Source organism: Heterocephalus glaber, unplaced genomic scaffold, assembly GCF_053883595.1.
Source record: "Heterocephalus glaber isolate CG9 unplaced genomic scaffold, H.glaber_assembly_v1.0 deba00001606, whole genome shotgun sequence".
Taxonomy (NCBI): Eukaryota; Metazoa; Chordata; class Mammalia; order Rodentia; family Bathyergidae; genus Heterocephalus; species Heterocephalus glaber.
Window position 1 is genome coordinate 6,896,411 of NW_028258377.1, and position 16,710 is coordinate 6,913,120.

General features: G+C 36.3%; 1 long non-coding RNA gene across 4 annotated transcripts in view; it reads left to right on the top strand.

Annotated features, from left to right (window-relative positions):
• Positions 1 to 16,710, top strand: part of LOC110344406 (uncharacterized) — a 556,324-nt gene that overhangs the window by 229,136 nt on the left and 310,478 nt on the right. For all 4 annotated transcript variants that reach the window (XR_015444734.1, XR_015444735.1, XR_015444736.1 and 1 more), the window contains exon 4: positions 16,004 to 16,147. This is a non-coding gene — a long non-coding RNA (uncharacterized LOC110344406). The remainder of the gene's footprint in view (positions 1 to 16,003; positions 16,148 to 16,710) is intronic.

The window sequence follows — 16,710 nt, forward strand, 5'->3', positions numbered from 1 at the left end:
CACTCCAATTACTTCTGAATTTACCACCTTTTTAAAAAATTTCTTCCTGAAATCAGAAAGGCTGACTGCCTGAAAAATCCTTTTTAGCAATTGTAAGGAATGTTTCATTAATAACTCAAATGGTAATTAAGACCTTAACATCTCATATACAAATTAAGAAGTGTGAACAAGAGATTGTATTTCCTACAAGCAAACTAATTTTAATGTAGCAACACAGGATACACCTCTAGACTCTGGTAACTGTTAATGTTCAAACCCCTGTGGTGGATAAAAGGACTCAGGAACAAACCACATTTACAATACCTGTTGCTTCCTCCTGGAGTTATCAGATGCCTTGTATTGCCAGCAGCATTTGCCCTTTTGTGCTATATTGAATCAGGTACCTTAGTTAAGAACCAGTGAATTCAATTTGTAGCTGTGTTCTGTTTAATCTATTTTTCCTCCATGGATAGAAGTGATCAGAGGCCATTGCAGAGGATAAGATGACTGCCTGGATATTGCAGCATTAAATCTTGTGAACTTTATTTAGTCTGACACATGAAGTTTCCACAGAATGACACTGTGCCTGCATCATCTTCATAGGACCAGTACAATGCAAACAGGTGGAGTAAGACCTGAGTCATTCCACAAACATACCTTGATGGATCCAACATACATTAACCCCATGTACAACAGTAATTTCTTCCTCCTGTCCTACTTATGTATTCCTCTATGTTAGCAGAGATATCATGTACTGCTCAAGTTTCTCCAGTGTTGAAGCTTGAAGAAACTTCAAATGGCCAATTTTTTAAAAAGAGTATGGGGGGGTGGGCACCTTCCACTGTCTGCTCATTTTTCCCCTGGCAATTTAACAAGGTTTCTTATGTATATCATTGGAGCCTCCCTTTATCCTACAGGAAACAGTGTTAATAAGCTTTAACTCTTGGCCATTTGACTGATTGCAAGTTAGTCATTCTATGCTTGGGTAAACCAGAAAAAGTCATTGAGTCAAAATGAGATAATCGAATCTTGCCTGTACCTTTTCCCTGTGTCTTTTGATGCCAGTGTCACACAAGGACCCAGAAGGCTGGAGGTTTGTTCTGTTTTTCCCCCAAGGGCAAAGCTGTGCACTTTGATGTTTGTATTTATGAAATTAGAAACTGTAGCGCAAGCCATCAAGAGAAGGTGACAGTCAAGAGCATATGTCGATGTCTTTGCTTACTTTATTTTTCTAGGTCTGCAATGGATTTGTTCTTAAAAAAAATAATAAACATGATTTCATGTAGAAATTCTGGGAATAGTGTTTTTGTCAGTCTGGTGATGAGGTGGCAGTTCTTACAGGCCTCAAGGGGACTCAACAAAGCTGACTAAATAAAGGCTAATGAAGACCAACAAGGACAGCACTCTAGCTCTGTGTTTTCACTGAGAGAGATGGAGTAGTTTCTGGTGCAGAGTTGAGGATTTGAGTGTGAAGGATGAATGACTCACAGGACAGGATTTGGAACTGAGAAGAGGTTTGTGGAAGATTCTTGTGGTCTTCAGTGCTTGGCAGTTTGCCACTCTGAGATTTGTACAATTTTGCCTATTGCCCTCCTTTTAGGTAATTTCGATAAAGTTTTTTAAGCAGTCCTATTGAAGTATAATCAACATATATATTTAATCCTTATAATTTGATATGCTTTGACATAAGTGTATACCATAACCACAATAGACATGTTAAATATTTAAATTGAAGCGATTCAAGCAGAAGTTAATTGATTTGTGCCTCTGATATACATCAGGGAGCATCTGAAGAGTAACTCTCCCAGGCAAAGTAGGTTGGGAGTTTTATGAGGGATGGAGATGAGAAGGATTTAGTTTTTAACTATAAGTAATCTTGCAATTGTAATGATTGGAAATTGTTCTTTCAAAAAGAATTATTATTGTGCTTCTTGCTCAGAATCATTAGTTTAATCTCATCAAGAAAACTGTTAGAACAATTCTAGTGAGTGTCACCTTTGCAATCCTGTGATTTGTTGGATAGCCAGTGTTTAGGAGAAGAGGGCAAAAGTAACAGCAACAACACTAAGAAAAGGTGAGAGGAGACGCAAAAAAGGAAAAAGAGGTAAGATTTGAAGGCAATAGGAGTAAAAGAATCTGGGATCTTGACACCATGCTGTTTTTAAAAAATCCTTTTACAAAGATAATATCCATCAGCTCTAAAAGCTTCCTCCTGTATTATTATGGTCCCCTTCTCCAATCTCACTTGATGAGATTGTCTGTGCCACCTTCTGGCACTATGGATTAGTTGGCATTTTCTAGATTTTTATGTACATGGAAACCTTTGTCTTCTTTCATCAGCACAATTATTTTAAAAAATTATTTTTCATTAATTTTATCAGTACATTTTAGGTATACAATATGATGAAATTCATTATTGGGAATTTGAACCTTTACATGATATATTTTGGTTCTTATTTTTTCTCCATTCCTCTGCCCTCCTTCAACCCCTCCAACCCTTCCCTATTTATAAAGACTTTGTTTCCATTTTTTCCTTTTCTCATATTTTTTCCTTTCCCTTCCTTCCTTTCTCCTCCCCCTCTCCCTTCCCCTTCCCCTTTGTCCCTTTTCTTCCTATTTCACATTATCTATTATACATTTTTCTCCTTATTTACACTTTTAGTTTCTCACACCAGAGAAACTATTTGGTATTTACACATGTGTGACCTATTTATTTCACATAAGAGTATCACCTCAATGTAGATGCATTTAGCTATAAATGTCTGTAGTTTCTCATTCTTTATGGCTGAGTAATACTCCATTTTATTAAAAAAAAACCCTACATTTTCTTTATCCAGTCTCCAGGTGATGGGCATTTGGGCTGTTTCCAAGCTTTAGCTGTTACAAACTGTGCCGCTATGAACATGGGTGCACATATATTGCTGTGGTATGATTCTTTTAATTCTTCTGGGAAGATACCTGGCAGAGGAACAGCTGGGTCCAATGGAACCTCTAATCCTAGTTTTTTTAATGCATCTCCATACTTCATCACCATGATTATTTTGAGAGTCATCCATATTATTGTATGCATTCGTAGTTCATTCTTTTCTCTAGCAACATGGAATTCTCTTTCTTGGTATATTGCAGTTTGCTTATCCATCCATCTGTTGATGGACTATAAAGTCCACTGGATTTGGCTATTATAAATAAAATTGTTGTAAATATTTACCTGTAAGTCTTCCTATCATTGGGAATTTGTACCTTTACATAATATATCTTGATTCACATATATTGTTGTGGTATGATTCTTTTAATTCTTTTGGAAAGATACCCAACAGAGGAATAGCTTGGTCAAATGGGACCTCTTCATCCTAGTTTTTTTATTTCTATAGTGAGTGGTTGTACTGGTCTACACTCCCACCAACAGTGGAGAAGGGTTCCTTTCTCCCCATAGCCCCACCAGCATTTGTTATTGGTTGATTTTTTGATAGCAGCCATTTTTTTTCTGGGGTGAGGTAGAGTCTCAGTGCTGTTTTCATCTGCATCTCTCAAATGACCAGTGGCTTTGAACTTTTTTTCACATTTTTATTTACTGCTTTTACTTCTTTGAGAAGTATCTGTTCATTTCAGATGCCCATTTTTGGACTGGGTCCTTAAACTTGGGGGGGTCTAATTTTTTAAACTTCTTTATATATTCTAAATAGTAGTCCTTTGTGTGAGGAACAGCTGGTAAAAACAAAATTTCTATATTGTAGGTTGTCTCTTAGCTCTGTTGGTGATTTCTCTTGCAGTGCAGAAGCTTTTTAATAGGATGAGATCCTAGTTGTTGATTCTCTGTGCTAGTTCCCATGCTACTGAGGTTTTGTTCATGAAGTCTTTTCCTATGCCAATGTCTTCAAGAGTTCTACCTAACTTATCTTCCGGCAAGTTTAGTGTTTCTGTTCTGATATTTAGATCTTTGATCCACTTCAATTTAATTTAGTACATAGTGAAAGATATGGATCTAGTTTTAATCTTTGGCAGGTTAAGATCCAATTTTTCCAACACCATTTATTAAAGAGGGTATCTTTCCTCCAGTGAGGGTGTTTGGCTCCTTTGTCAAAGATGAAGTGTCTGAGTATGTCTGGAGTTGTGTCTGCATCTTCTAATTTATTCCCCTCATCCTTGGGTCTGTTTCTTTGCCAGTACCATGCTGTTTTTATCACAGTGGCTTTGTAGTGTAGTTTCATGCTGGAGATTGTGATACCCCCTCTCATGTCTTTGTTGTCTAGAAATTTTTTGCCATTCTAGGTCTATTCTAGTACAAAATGAATTTTTGGATTGTTTTCTCTAGTTCTGTGAAATATACTGTTGGGATTTCAATTGGGATTGCATTGAATATATATAGCAGTTTTGGAAGTATGGCCATTTTTACTATATTAGCTTTTCCTACCCAGGAACAAGGGATGTCTTTCCATTTTCTGATATCCTCTTCAATCTCTTTTGTCAGAGTGCTGTAGTTTTCAAGGTAGAGGTCTTTCACTTTCTTCCTTAGATTGATTCCTAGATATTTCATTTTTATGGATGCTATTGTGAAAGGAATTGTTTCCCCAATTTCTCTCTCAGTGAGTCTGTTATTTGTGTATGAGAAGGCTATTGATTTTTGAGTGTTGACCTTGTATCCAGCTACTCTACTGAATCTGTCAATTAAGGCTAGAATATTTTTAGCAGAGTTTTTTGGTTTTCTATATAGAGTATCATGTCACCAGCAAATTATGACAATTTAACTTCTTCCTTTCCTATCTTGATTCCTTTTATTTCTTTCTCTTATCTAATTGCTATGGCTAATGTTTCCAGAACTTTATTGAACAGGAGTGGTGATAGTGGACATCCTTGTCTTGTTCTTGATTTTAGCATGAACTCTTTTAGTTTTTGACAATTTAGTATGGTGTTGGCTGTTGGTTTTTTCATAGATAGCCTTTATCAGATTGAGATAAAGACCTTCTATTCCAATTTTCTGTAGGGTTTTTATTATGAATGGGTGTTGGATTTTGTCAAATGCTTTCTCTGCATCTATTGAGATGATCATATAGTTTTTGTCCTGTATTCTGTTAATATACTGTATTACATTTATTGATTTATGTATGTTGAACCATCCTTGAATCCCTGGGATGAATCCCACTTGGTCAAGGTGTATGATCTTCTTGATGGTGCTCTGTATTCTGTTTGTCAGTATCTTATTGAGGATTTTTGGAGATAGATATATATAATATATATTTATTTATATATATTTATTATATATATATATTTATATATATTTATTTTATATATATATATATATATATATACATACACACATAGAGAGAGAGAGAGAGGAAGAGAGAGAGAATGGCCTGTAGTTCTCTTTTTGGGATGGGTCTTTCTCTGTTTTCAGAACTAAAGTAATGCTTGCTTCCAGGAATGAATTCAGGAATAAATTCAGGAATATGCTTCCACTTCAATTTCATTAAAGAGTTTGAGAAGTAGTGGCATTATCTCTTCCCTAAATGTCTTGTGGAATTCAGAAATGAAGCCACCAGGACCTGGGCTTTTCTTTGTTGTAAAAAAAAAATTTTTTTTGGTACTGGGGATCTAACTTGGGACCTTGTGCTTGCAAGGCAAGTGGCAGCAACACTGAGCTAGATCCCCAGCCCTGTTGGTAAATTTTTATTATGTTTTCAGTTTCACTGATTGAAACTAGGGTGTTTAGAATTTTTATATCTTCTTTGCTGAGCTTTGGTAATTCATATGTATCTAGGAATCTGACCATTTCTTCTGTGTTTTCCATTTTATTTGAGTATAGGTTCTCAAAGTATGTATTGATGATCCTCTGGATTTCTGCTGGATCTGTTGTGATTTCACCCTTATCATCCTAATTGCATGGATTTGAGCCTTTTCTTTCCTTTTTTTTTTTGGATAAGGTTGGCTAAGGGTTTGTTGATTTTATTTTATTTTATTTGAAGAACCAACTCTTCGATTCATTGATTTTTTTTCCTATTGTTCTCTTAGTCTCCTTTGCATTGATTGCTGCTCTGATCTTTATAATTTCCTCCCTTGTATGAGCTTTGGGTTTGTCCTGCTCTTCTTTTTCTAGGAACTTGAGGTTCAGCATTAGATTGTTTATTTGAACTTGCTCTATTTTCCTTGTATGGGCATTCACTGCTATGAATTTCCCTCTTAGAACTGCTTTCATTGCGTCCCATAGGTTCCTGTATGTTGTATTGGCATTATCATTTAATTGTAGAAACTGTCTAATTCTTCTTTAATTTCCTCTGTGACCCATTGGTTGTTCAGGAGGGTGTTATTCAATTTCCAACTGTTTGTGAAGTTCTTGCAGTTTCTTATGCTATTGATTTCCATTTTAATTGCACTATGGTCTGATGATATACATGGGATAACTTCAATTCCTTTGTATTTACTTAAACATGTTCTGTGAGGTAGCATGTGGTCTATTTTGGAGAATGACTCATGTGCAGTTGCAAAGAATCCATATTCTGATTTTGTGGGGTGAAATACTCTGTAGACATCTATTAAGTCCATTTCTTCAAAAGTTTGGTTCAGTTCTGGCATTTCATTGTTGGTTTTCTGTCTAAATGATCTGTCTATTTGTGACAGTGGAGTATTGAGGTCCCCCACTACAATTGTTTTAGTCCTTATTTGGTTTTTCAAGTCCATCAATATTTGTTTTATATAGTTCAGAGCACTAGCATTTGGTACATATATATTTATGACTGTCATCTCTTCCTCTTGGATTGTTCCCTTTACAAGGATGTAATGACCTTTGTCTGTCTTAGTTTTGGTTTGAAATCTACCTTGTTTGCAAATAAAATAGCTACCGCTGATTTTGTCTGGGTTCCTGTTGCATGAAGAATTGTTTTCCATCCTTTTACTTTCAGTTTATGAATTTCTTTTTGAACTAAGTGTGTTTCTTGTATACAGCATATTGTTGGATTTGGATTTTGGATTTTGCTCTTTTTTTTTGTACAAGGGATCGAACTTGGGATCTTGCACTTGTGAAGCAGGTGCTGGAACCACTGAGCTAAATCCCCAGCCCTGAATTTTGCTTCTTAATCCATTCTACCAGTCTATTTTTCTTTTATTGGTGCATTGATGTCATTAGTATTGATGGTTATAATTGATATGTATTGACTTGTCCTTGTCATGATATTTTCTTGTTGTTGGCTGTTTCATTTTTTATTTTTCTCCCTTTCCCTTTAATTTCTTGCCTTGCCTGATGGCTTTGCCCTGTTGGGCCTCATGGAGTTGTGACCCTCATTATCTTTTTCTATGATATTGTTTAGAATTGTTTGGAGTGCTGGTTTGGTATTCATGAAGTTTCTCAGGTGTTCTTTGTCTTTGAATTATCTAATTTCCTCATCAATTTTGAAAGATAATTTTCCAGGATACAATTTAGGTCGGAGGTTATTTTCTTTTAGGGCTTGAAATACTTCGCTCCAGGCTCTCCTTGACTTGAGGGTTTGTGTTGAGAAGTCTGCTATGATTCTGATGGGCTTTCCTTTGTATGTGATTTGTTTCTTTTCTCTAACTGTGTGTAGTATTTTGTTCTTCTGTTGAGTTTCTGGGATCTTCACAATTATATGTCTAGTTGTAGAGGTTTTTTGATCATGGCCAGTTGAAGTCCTATATGTCTCATTTATCTGTATGTCAAATTCTTTTCCTTTGCTTGGGAAGTTTTCTGCCATTACTTCTGTGAACAGTTTTTTTTTTTTTTACATCATTTGTACTTTCTCCTTCTTTTTCATGGACTCCTATCAGTCTTATGCTATTCTTCACATCATCTAGCAGCTGCTGGATTGATTTCTCATGGTCCTTTAGTATTTTTAAGAATTCTCTCTTTTCATGGCCACAAACCACAATCTTGTCTTCTCTATCTGATATTCTATCTTCACATTGGCTCATTCTGCTGTGAATACTTTCAATGGAGTTTTTAATCTCCTGGATATGTGTTTGAATCTGCTTCATGGATTCCATTTCTTTCCTATGTTAGGCATTCATGGTTTCCATCATGGTCCTGAGGCCATCTATTTTTTTTTTTTTAATCTGTTTCTGTTCTAGAGTCTCTAATCATGTTTTTCATTCTGCTCACCATCTCTGTAGTTATCAGGGAAATTATTTCTGTTTTGAATTTTTCTCATTCATCTGTTTTGTTACTTCCCATGCTATCAGTTCAGGGCATTCTGGTGGTTGATTATCAGATTTTTCCACTTTTTGCCCCCAGAATTTGCCTTTGGTGGGCTGGAAGTCTGGGTTTGCACCTTGATAAGATGTCTTCTCATTTCTATTTTTTTTGTTGGTGGTGTTTTTGGTTTAATTCCTGAGTTGATACTTCAATATTGCTTATTGTGAGTATCTTTATTGCTTGAATTAAAAACCCATATGTAATGATTGCTTCTCAGAGGTGTCTTCCAGATATAGCTGGTCGTTAGGCTTTGAGTTTCTAATGACTCTTAGGCAATCTCGTTTTTAGTATACCAGGGAGGACAACTGATTAGATCAATCATGACACCTTAGTCAAATGATACAATCAGCATCAACAACAACAACAACAAACACAGCTTAGAAAATGACAATTTGTGGTAGCTATTAATCTGTTACCTTTAACCTCCTGAGCTAGATCAAAGTTTAGAACCAGCCCAAAATATTTTTGTAGTAAATAAACCCTTCAATATAGCAAATTTACCCTTTGGGATGAGGACTTAGAAGAAGTTGGGGAGGGAAGGATGGAGAGATAGAAGAAGAGGAAGAGGTTAGAAGTGAGGCTAGAGGACTGAGGAAGATCACTGAAATTTTGGGAAAATGTTGAAGACAAAAGGAAAAGACAGAGTGAAGGAACAAAGTCAAGAACAGAACAAACTAACAGCAATAGGGAAGCTAGAAACTCTATTCACCTTCCTATAAAAGTAATGACAATCAAGAGAAAGAAAGAGAGAGAAAAAACAATCTGAAATAGGACAGGAACAGGAACAAAGAGGGAGAGAAATGCAGAACAAGAACTGAAAGAGGGAGAAAAAGAAAAAAAAATACATATATATATATATATATATATATATTTTTTTTTTTTTTTTTTTTTTTTTTAAAAAGGACCTCCTTCAGGGTATGTCTCTGCTGTCCCAGTAGAAGACAATATGGGCAGCAGTGTGCAGATCTAAGTCAATTAGTCTTAGCAAGGCAGCTGTTGTCCACTGAAATTCAGGCTGATTTTTGGCTGCAAGGCCCAATTTGAGGTCCCTGACCTCCTGCTGTGTTGAACTCTGAAAGTTTCTACTGCAGATTCCAGCTGCCCTTCCCCTGAAGTGAGTCCGGGTTCCTATGGGAGGGCTGATCCCACCAATTTACCAACCACGGTAGTCCAGGTGTGTCTTTATTGCAGAGATTTTCTTCACTTTCCCAGTAGGCTTCAATTTTTTATTGAGGAGCTTCAGAGAGGCCCTCTCTCTGTTGTTCACTTCTGCTCTATCTTCTGTAGTTTATAACCATAGCCTTTATCCCCCCTGGCACCTCTTCAGTGCAGATTCAGCTACTGTGTGACCCGCAAGGTGTGGTCTGAGGCTGTGCTGGGCTAAGGGTGACTGTTATTCTTGTTATTTATTTTACATCTATGCATGTAATAGTCCCTCCAACAATGTTTTGTTCAAAACGGTTGTTTTTTAAAGAGATTTGAAATATATATATATATGGTACTGAGGATCTAATTTAGGACCTTGCACTGGTAAGGCAGGCGTGGTGCCACTGAGGTAATCCCCGGCAATGAACAATTTTTTTTTTTTAATTCTATTTGCCATAGCAATTATCATTTCTGGTACTTTATAACTCTTTGTATAGATCTAGATTTTACCTAAAAACATTTTCCATCTATTTTCTGTATACTTTTTAGCATTTCTTGGTGTGTAAATGTGAAGGTGATGAATTCTTTTAGCTTTTGTACACCTAAAAATTATGATTTGCCATTGTTTTGGAAGTATATTTTACTGGGTTAAGAATTATATGTTGACAAGCTTTTATGATTCCATATGTTCAAGATGTTGCTGTATTCTTTTCTCAGTTATAGTACTTATGATGTCTATTATCATCTTTAGCATTATTTCTTTGTAGGTAGTGTATTTTATTTCCTGAATGCTTTTAAGTTTTTATTTTATCATTGGTTTAAAGCAATATCATGATGATTTATTTTGCTGAGTTTCATTCATATTCTGTACCTTTGAGATGCTGGATTCTGAGTATTTATAATTTCTATAAAATTTGGAAAAAATTCAGTAAATGATTTTTAAATTTCTTTCTATGTAGCACCCCTTCTTTGGGAGCTCCCAATATACATAGAGATACACATATATTTCTGCTTAAAGTTCTTTCAAAGCTCATTGACACTTTCTTCATTCTCTGTCTTTGTAATGTTTTGTATTTTATTTTGGATGGTTTCAGTTGCTATCTCTTTGAATTTACTAATACAGTATTTTGCAGTGTTAATTACACTATTAATCTCACTCATTGCATCTTAAAATTATAAGACATTGGTTTTCTTCCTTAGACGTTTGATTTGGGTCTTAAATTTTTTCCATGTATTTACTATGCTTATTCATTCCTCTACCTTTTTGAACATATACATATAGTTACATCTTTTAATGTCCTTATAATTCTGTCATTTGTTTCCTTTCTGAATTGGTTTTAATGGAATGATTTTCCCCTTTCTTTTGTGGATCATATTTTTCTCCTTCCCTGTACATCAAATTTTTAAATTTGATGCTAGATGTTATAAATATTACCTTGCTGAGCCCTGTGTATTTTTATATACCTGTCAACTGTCTTGAGCTTTGTTCTGGGTCTCAGTTATGTTACATGAAAGTAGTTCTTTGAGATTGGATTTAGGCTTCTGCGACCTGATCATCTCCTTAGCTCTAAGGCAGCCTGACATCCTGGGAATGTTTCTAAGAGTGGCAGGAGGCAATGACATGAGTCACCTCCAGCCTGCAGTTGCCTCTACTGAGTCTCACTCATGACAGGTTGAGTATTATATGTTTTTAACCCATGTTCCTATTATTGAGAATTTTTTTAATTATTTGGTTCTTTATTTGGGAAATCTTTTTGGGCTTGGGCTGATGATGCTTCTCTCTGGATCTGACTTGGATTTACTTCTAACTGGCACTCTGGGGAGCTTCTATTCTGTGAGCACTTTAATGTGTTGCCGCCTTTTACCTAAACCATTTTGTTGGTTCCAATTTTGAAATTCTAAGTCTATGTGAAGGCAGGCATGGGGATATTAGTGCTGAGGCTAAGATATTTCCTCTCTGAATCTCAGACTAAGATAGACAAATTTCCTTATCATCTGTATTTGCCAATAGGCAGATCTTTAAAAATTATTTTTTCAATTTTGTTAATTCATTGAGTGTGTAGGTCTCATATCCGTGGGGTTTATCCAGTAGTCTGGGGCCAACTCACACTGGCTTCTGTGTGGCTGTCAGAAGGTAGAGCTCTTGCTTACCAAGACTGGCAAATATGTACATGTCAGCTGTAGCGGCAATACTCTGATTTGCAGCATTTCCTGCTCTTTTGCTCCTAAACATTTTATTTTCTTTAAAACTTCAGCTCTGAATTTTAATAGGCACCAATTAAATTTTCTTCAGCATTTATGTGTGCTTTGATTTTGTGTTGATTTACATTACTTTTTAATGATATCTATCTGATTTTGCATATTAAAACAAAATTAGCTTTCTGTTTTGTTTTGTTTTCCTTTTTCTATTTAGTGTCCAGATTGACACTAGAATACTTACCAGGTCCATATGTCACTTAACTAGATGTCATATAATCATGAAATACTACAAGAGATGAGTGGAAATTGCACATGGCAGGGGTATGGGTGAGTGTTTACAGTGATGTTACCAATTATTTTCTTGCTTTTGTTGTTTCGTGGAGTATGGTTATTTACATGTATGTGATTATATGAATTTATGGTTTATATTATTTAGTTAAAATCCTGCAAAATGGATATAGAGATTAATATGCCTCTCACAAAGAAATCAACATCAAGTCAACACTGGTGTTGTATGTACACGGAAACACAGGAAATGGCAGCAATGGCATCCCTGATCCTAGGAGATTGTCATCATTTTTCACTTTAAAGGAGTAATAGAAGTCACTTCTTATTTTGTCTGCTTTGTTTTCTGTGAAGCGTGATCTAGTATAATTGCTAGGTTTCCGAAATTGTGTTTTCATGGATTCCCTTTACTTTCATCACTGGTGGTATAGGATAATAGGCTTAGAATCTATGTGAATCAGACCTCCTGAGTTGGAATTCTGGTGGCACATCTTCTTTTAATGTTAAGAGCAGCAAGTTTCTTAGCCCTAGTACTTTATTTTGGATCCTGATTATCTCCCAAAGGCCAATGGATTAACGGCTTAGTCCCAGTTGGTGCTGTTGAGAGGTGGGGCCCAGCAGAAAGTCTTTAGGGCATGGGGTGGTTTATACTTGAAGGGGATTATAGGACCCTGTCTCTTCCCCTCCCACTCTTGCTTTCCAGCCATGAGATGAATGGTTTTGTTCCACCCATGTTCCCCCTACAAGGAAAAAGGGACAACTAATCATTGATAGGAACCTCCAAAAGTGTGAGCCAAAATAAGTCTTTTTTATTTAAAGTCGATTACCTCAGTAACAACAGTTTGTTACAGTAACAGAAAACTGATTGGCCCAGTGTGCCTTAGTGTTAATCTCCTGTAGTAATATATGTGTGATAACATCAGTCTCATAGGCTTCTTAGATGAATAAATTTTTATGTAGAGAATTCTTAAAACAACATTCTTTCTGTCTTCTGAACACAGAGGAGTTATGAGATTAAGGATGAGAACTTGTATGTAGAGCTGCATTGTCAAAGGAGATATAGTCTAGCAAAACAAAGCATCCTGGTGAGGGTAATTCTCTAAGCCAGGCAATTTCCTCTAGAGGACATCAGAATGATAGATGGGAGAAAAACTTGATTAGCATGAAAGTGTTTAGAAAAGAAGATCCAGAAAAACCAAGTGAAAAACAGATCTTGTGTTATTTTAGTGTAATTTACTCAGTAGTATTACTGTTTAAGGAATTATAATAAATATATAATTTGCTGGGGAGTTTAGGGTATAAGTTTCTAGAAAATACTCTAAACATGTGCTAAATGGAAAAATCTCTAAACATTTTATGTCGAAGATATAAACAAGCATTTGAATGTAATTCCTTACCTTCATCCAGAATTAAGACTTTATATTTAGTCATTTTTTTAAAAGTTTTAAATTATAGTGTAATATGCAAACACAAAATTTATCATGTAACTGCTTTTACATGTACATTTCAGTATTGTTAAGTATAATTCACATTGTTGTGCAACCAACCTATAGAACATTTTTGTCTTATAAATAAACTCTATACCTATTAAATAGCAGCTCCCCACTTCTCCTTGTGCCTAAGCCTGGAGACTAGTATGTACCTTTCTGTTTCTAAGATCTTTCAGCCATATTTTAAACCTTGTGCTGTCTGAGAGTAAACTCAGTCCCTAAGAAGTCCTATCAGAAGTGCTTTTTGGTGTATGTATTTTAGAACTGTCTGGGATTATTTTATCAGATTTCTTAGTACTACTAAGACTGGAAGTTACAGCCAGGACATTGAAAACAAGGCAAAGACAGGACATGTGTTTTCCTTTGAGACTGAAGCAGCTCTTTGAGAATTGTAAAAATGTTGAAATTCTCCTGTGTTTTGTTAGTTGAGGTCATTGTCAACTCCCATTGAAAGCCTAATGGCAACCAGCCAGTGGAACTCAAAACTCAGGCCCAGCAGACATCCTTTAAGGAGCATTTTAGATTCTTCAGTCTCTGGTGGCTGGAACTGTAAATTCCGTCTTGTGTCAAAGCCAATCAGTGTTGCTCTTTGGGGACAGTGATTGGCCATTTGGGGCTCCTTAGGAATCACGATTTGTAGATTTTTGTATGATAAGACTTATGAAGAATTTAAATTTCAAGAAATTTAATTGCTGAGGGCAGATTGGTATCCATTACAGCATGTGGCATGTCCTAATAATATATAATAAATGGCTTACTAATATCACGTGTTAAATATACTCACATGGTAGACAGATGGCCACTGAAAGATCTGAACACAAAATAAAGAAAACATTTTTATATTGTTAGGAAATTATTATGTTATATACTTTTATATAAATCATTCACATGCAAATCTGTATAGAGAATTTAAATTTAATATTTATTTGTTTTTATTTAAACATTAGTGATAAAGTTCTTGTTTGTACTACTAGAATGGAGTCATGTACACTTCAGAATTTTCTATTTTTAACTCACAGGAATGAAACAGTTGACAAATTTGCCTTGTTATCTTTCAAATAGTCCAGTTCTGTGAGAACCACAGACACCCAAATACCCATTGTCTTCCTAACACTATTATGTGGACTTGGGACAAACATCCTACTTTTTGTTTGCTTCCATTTCTTTTCTTCTTGAGTACAAAGAAGGATCACTGTGTTTTTCCTGAGTGCAATTTAGAGAAAAGAGTGGGTATTTGTTTCACATTTCAGCTTAATGACAAACTTTCTCCCCTTGGTGGTGGCCAGCATCATGTATATCAACTAAATGATCTTGTTTCTCTTTCAAGTGGCAGTACTTCCTGTGGGGTGCATTGTCATGCTGTGATGAAGGCCTCTTTGTACCATGTCCTCTGCCAAGGTCCTCAGTTATTCATCTGATTTTGTTGCCTATTCAAAGCCAGCCCAGGTTTCCACCTCTCTCTCCATTGGAACTCCTCTGCTTTTGGCCTCACATCAAAGAGGCGAGGACCCTCCTTTAATCACACACCATACACTCCTGTTTCAAGTGGGGCCTCTGTAATTCCAGCTGTCAGGCCACTGACAGATGCACAGCTGGCTCCTTCTTTATGTCATTCTTTTGTATAATGGCATACATAGCTGACACATTAAAAAAGAAAAAAAAAGAAGCAAGGGAGTTTTAATTATCTAAGATTATTCCCAGACCAAGATTGTGCCTGTACACTGCAAGGAAAATGCTTAATTAAAATAATGCCAAATCATCTTTCAAAATTAATTTCTCTGACTTTTGTTAATCTTAGCCATTTCTGTCTTTACCTTGTAATGGTGTAGATTCTTTGTGAGGGAATGGAGGAGAAAGAAGCACATGCCTTATATATAAAACAAAACAAAAACAGAAAATGAGGCTTTCTTGAGTTACCTGATTTTGGAAAAAGTTTTCTAGTCTGTTCTGCACGTGAAAGCTTGGTTCTGGGCAAGAAAAGAGGCACAGCGTTTCTCCTACAGTTTCTCCCAAAGGTGGCAAGCTTGGTACTTAGAGCTTTGCCACTTCTAGCTGTGTGACATGAAATAAGCAACGTTATTTTCTAATCCCCAGTTATATGATCTCTAAAATGTGGAGTTTAACAGCATCTTCCTCCCAGCATGGTTCATGGGAGAATGAGAATGAGATATTGTGGACAAAATGTTTAGTTCGTGACCATCACATAATAAGTGACCTACTAATTATCGCTTTATTTACCTTTTAAAAGTTCTATACATTTTTAAAATTCTATAAATCCAATTTAAAATTGGATTTAGAAAGTATCAAACTTAGTTCTCTTCTGGGTTTTTTGTTTGTTTTGTTTTGTTGTTGTTGTTTTCGTTTTTTGCTTGGATCTCCCGTCTGGAGGATGTAAATGACAGTGATGGTTATGATGACGATGATGTTGAGGACCACTGTAGGGAACTCCTGCAGTGATGACAGATGCTTATGGGATCTTTATGAATGCCCCCAATAAGCAGGTGTTCAGCCTCAGTTTCTCCTCCTGTTAATGCCGTGAGGAAGAAGCAATGACTATCTCCATGTCAGAAGTGAGGTAAGTGATGATTAGAACTTTAAGCAGCATACTCAGTGTCACACAGCCAGAGGAGGCAGAGTAGTCTGTCCACTAAATCATTACAACTCTGCAAAGAGAAGTAAATTTCTCTTTTTCTCACCTGTACTCTAGCCTTCATATCAGGACTATGATTGCTCTAGATGACCCTGAGTCACCTCAAGGAATCTGGTTTTGCCACAGCCTTATGAGAATGCTGCAGGAAGGAAACAAGAGCAACAAGAAGAGAAGATGGCTGCCTAGCAGGAAACAGCAAGGGTGAGTGTCTCTGAATTGGTGCTGGAGAAAAGCAGATACTTTGAGGTAGAGGTGAAAGATAAAATTTGATATGGAAACATAAATGAAAGGATACCCAGCTGGACTAACATCCAGTGTTTAGAGGTGTGTGAAAGGAAACTGGACCACTCCTGGATCACAGTACCCTACCTCCCACCCCTGACCCAGTGCACAAACCATCTTGGGAAAGGATTGGACTGAGTTAGGGATCTGGCCCTTCAATGATGGCCTGGCTGACTGAATAGACTCACAATCCCTCTATCCCTCCCATCACCCATGGGAAAGTGAGACATCTCCAACCTGGGCATTTAGACTAGCCAGAAATAGAGCAGGGAAGAACAAATTTCCACATAGCTATGCATGCACTGGTGACTGGTGGAATGAACTTGTATCTTATAAAAACTAGTATGCCAGTGCCAGGGGTGTTGGGACTCTGAGAAAAGAGAAGACTTGCCCAACACAAGAAAAAAATGTTGCCCATTCCACTGACATACAACAGGAGTGCTGCCCATGGAACATTTAGAGCCCTATCCAAAACTACTGGT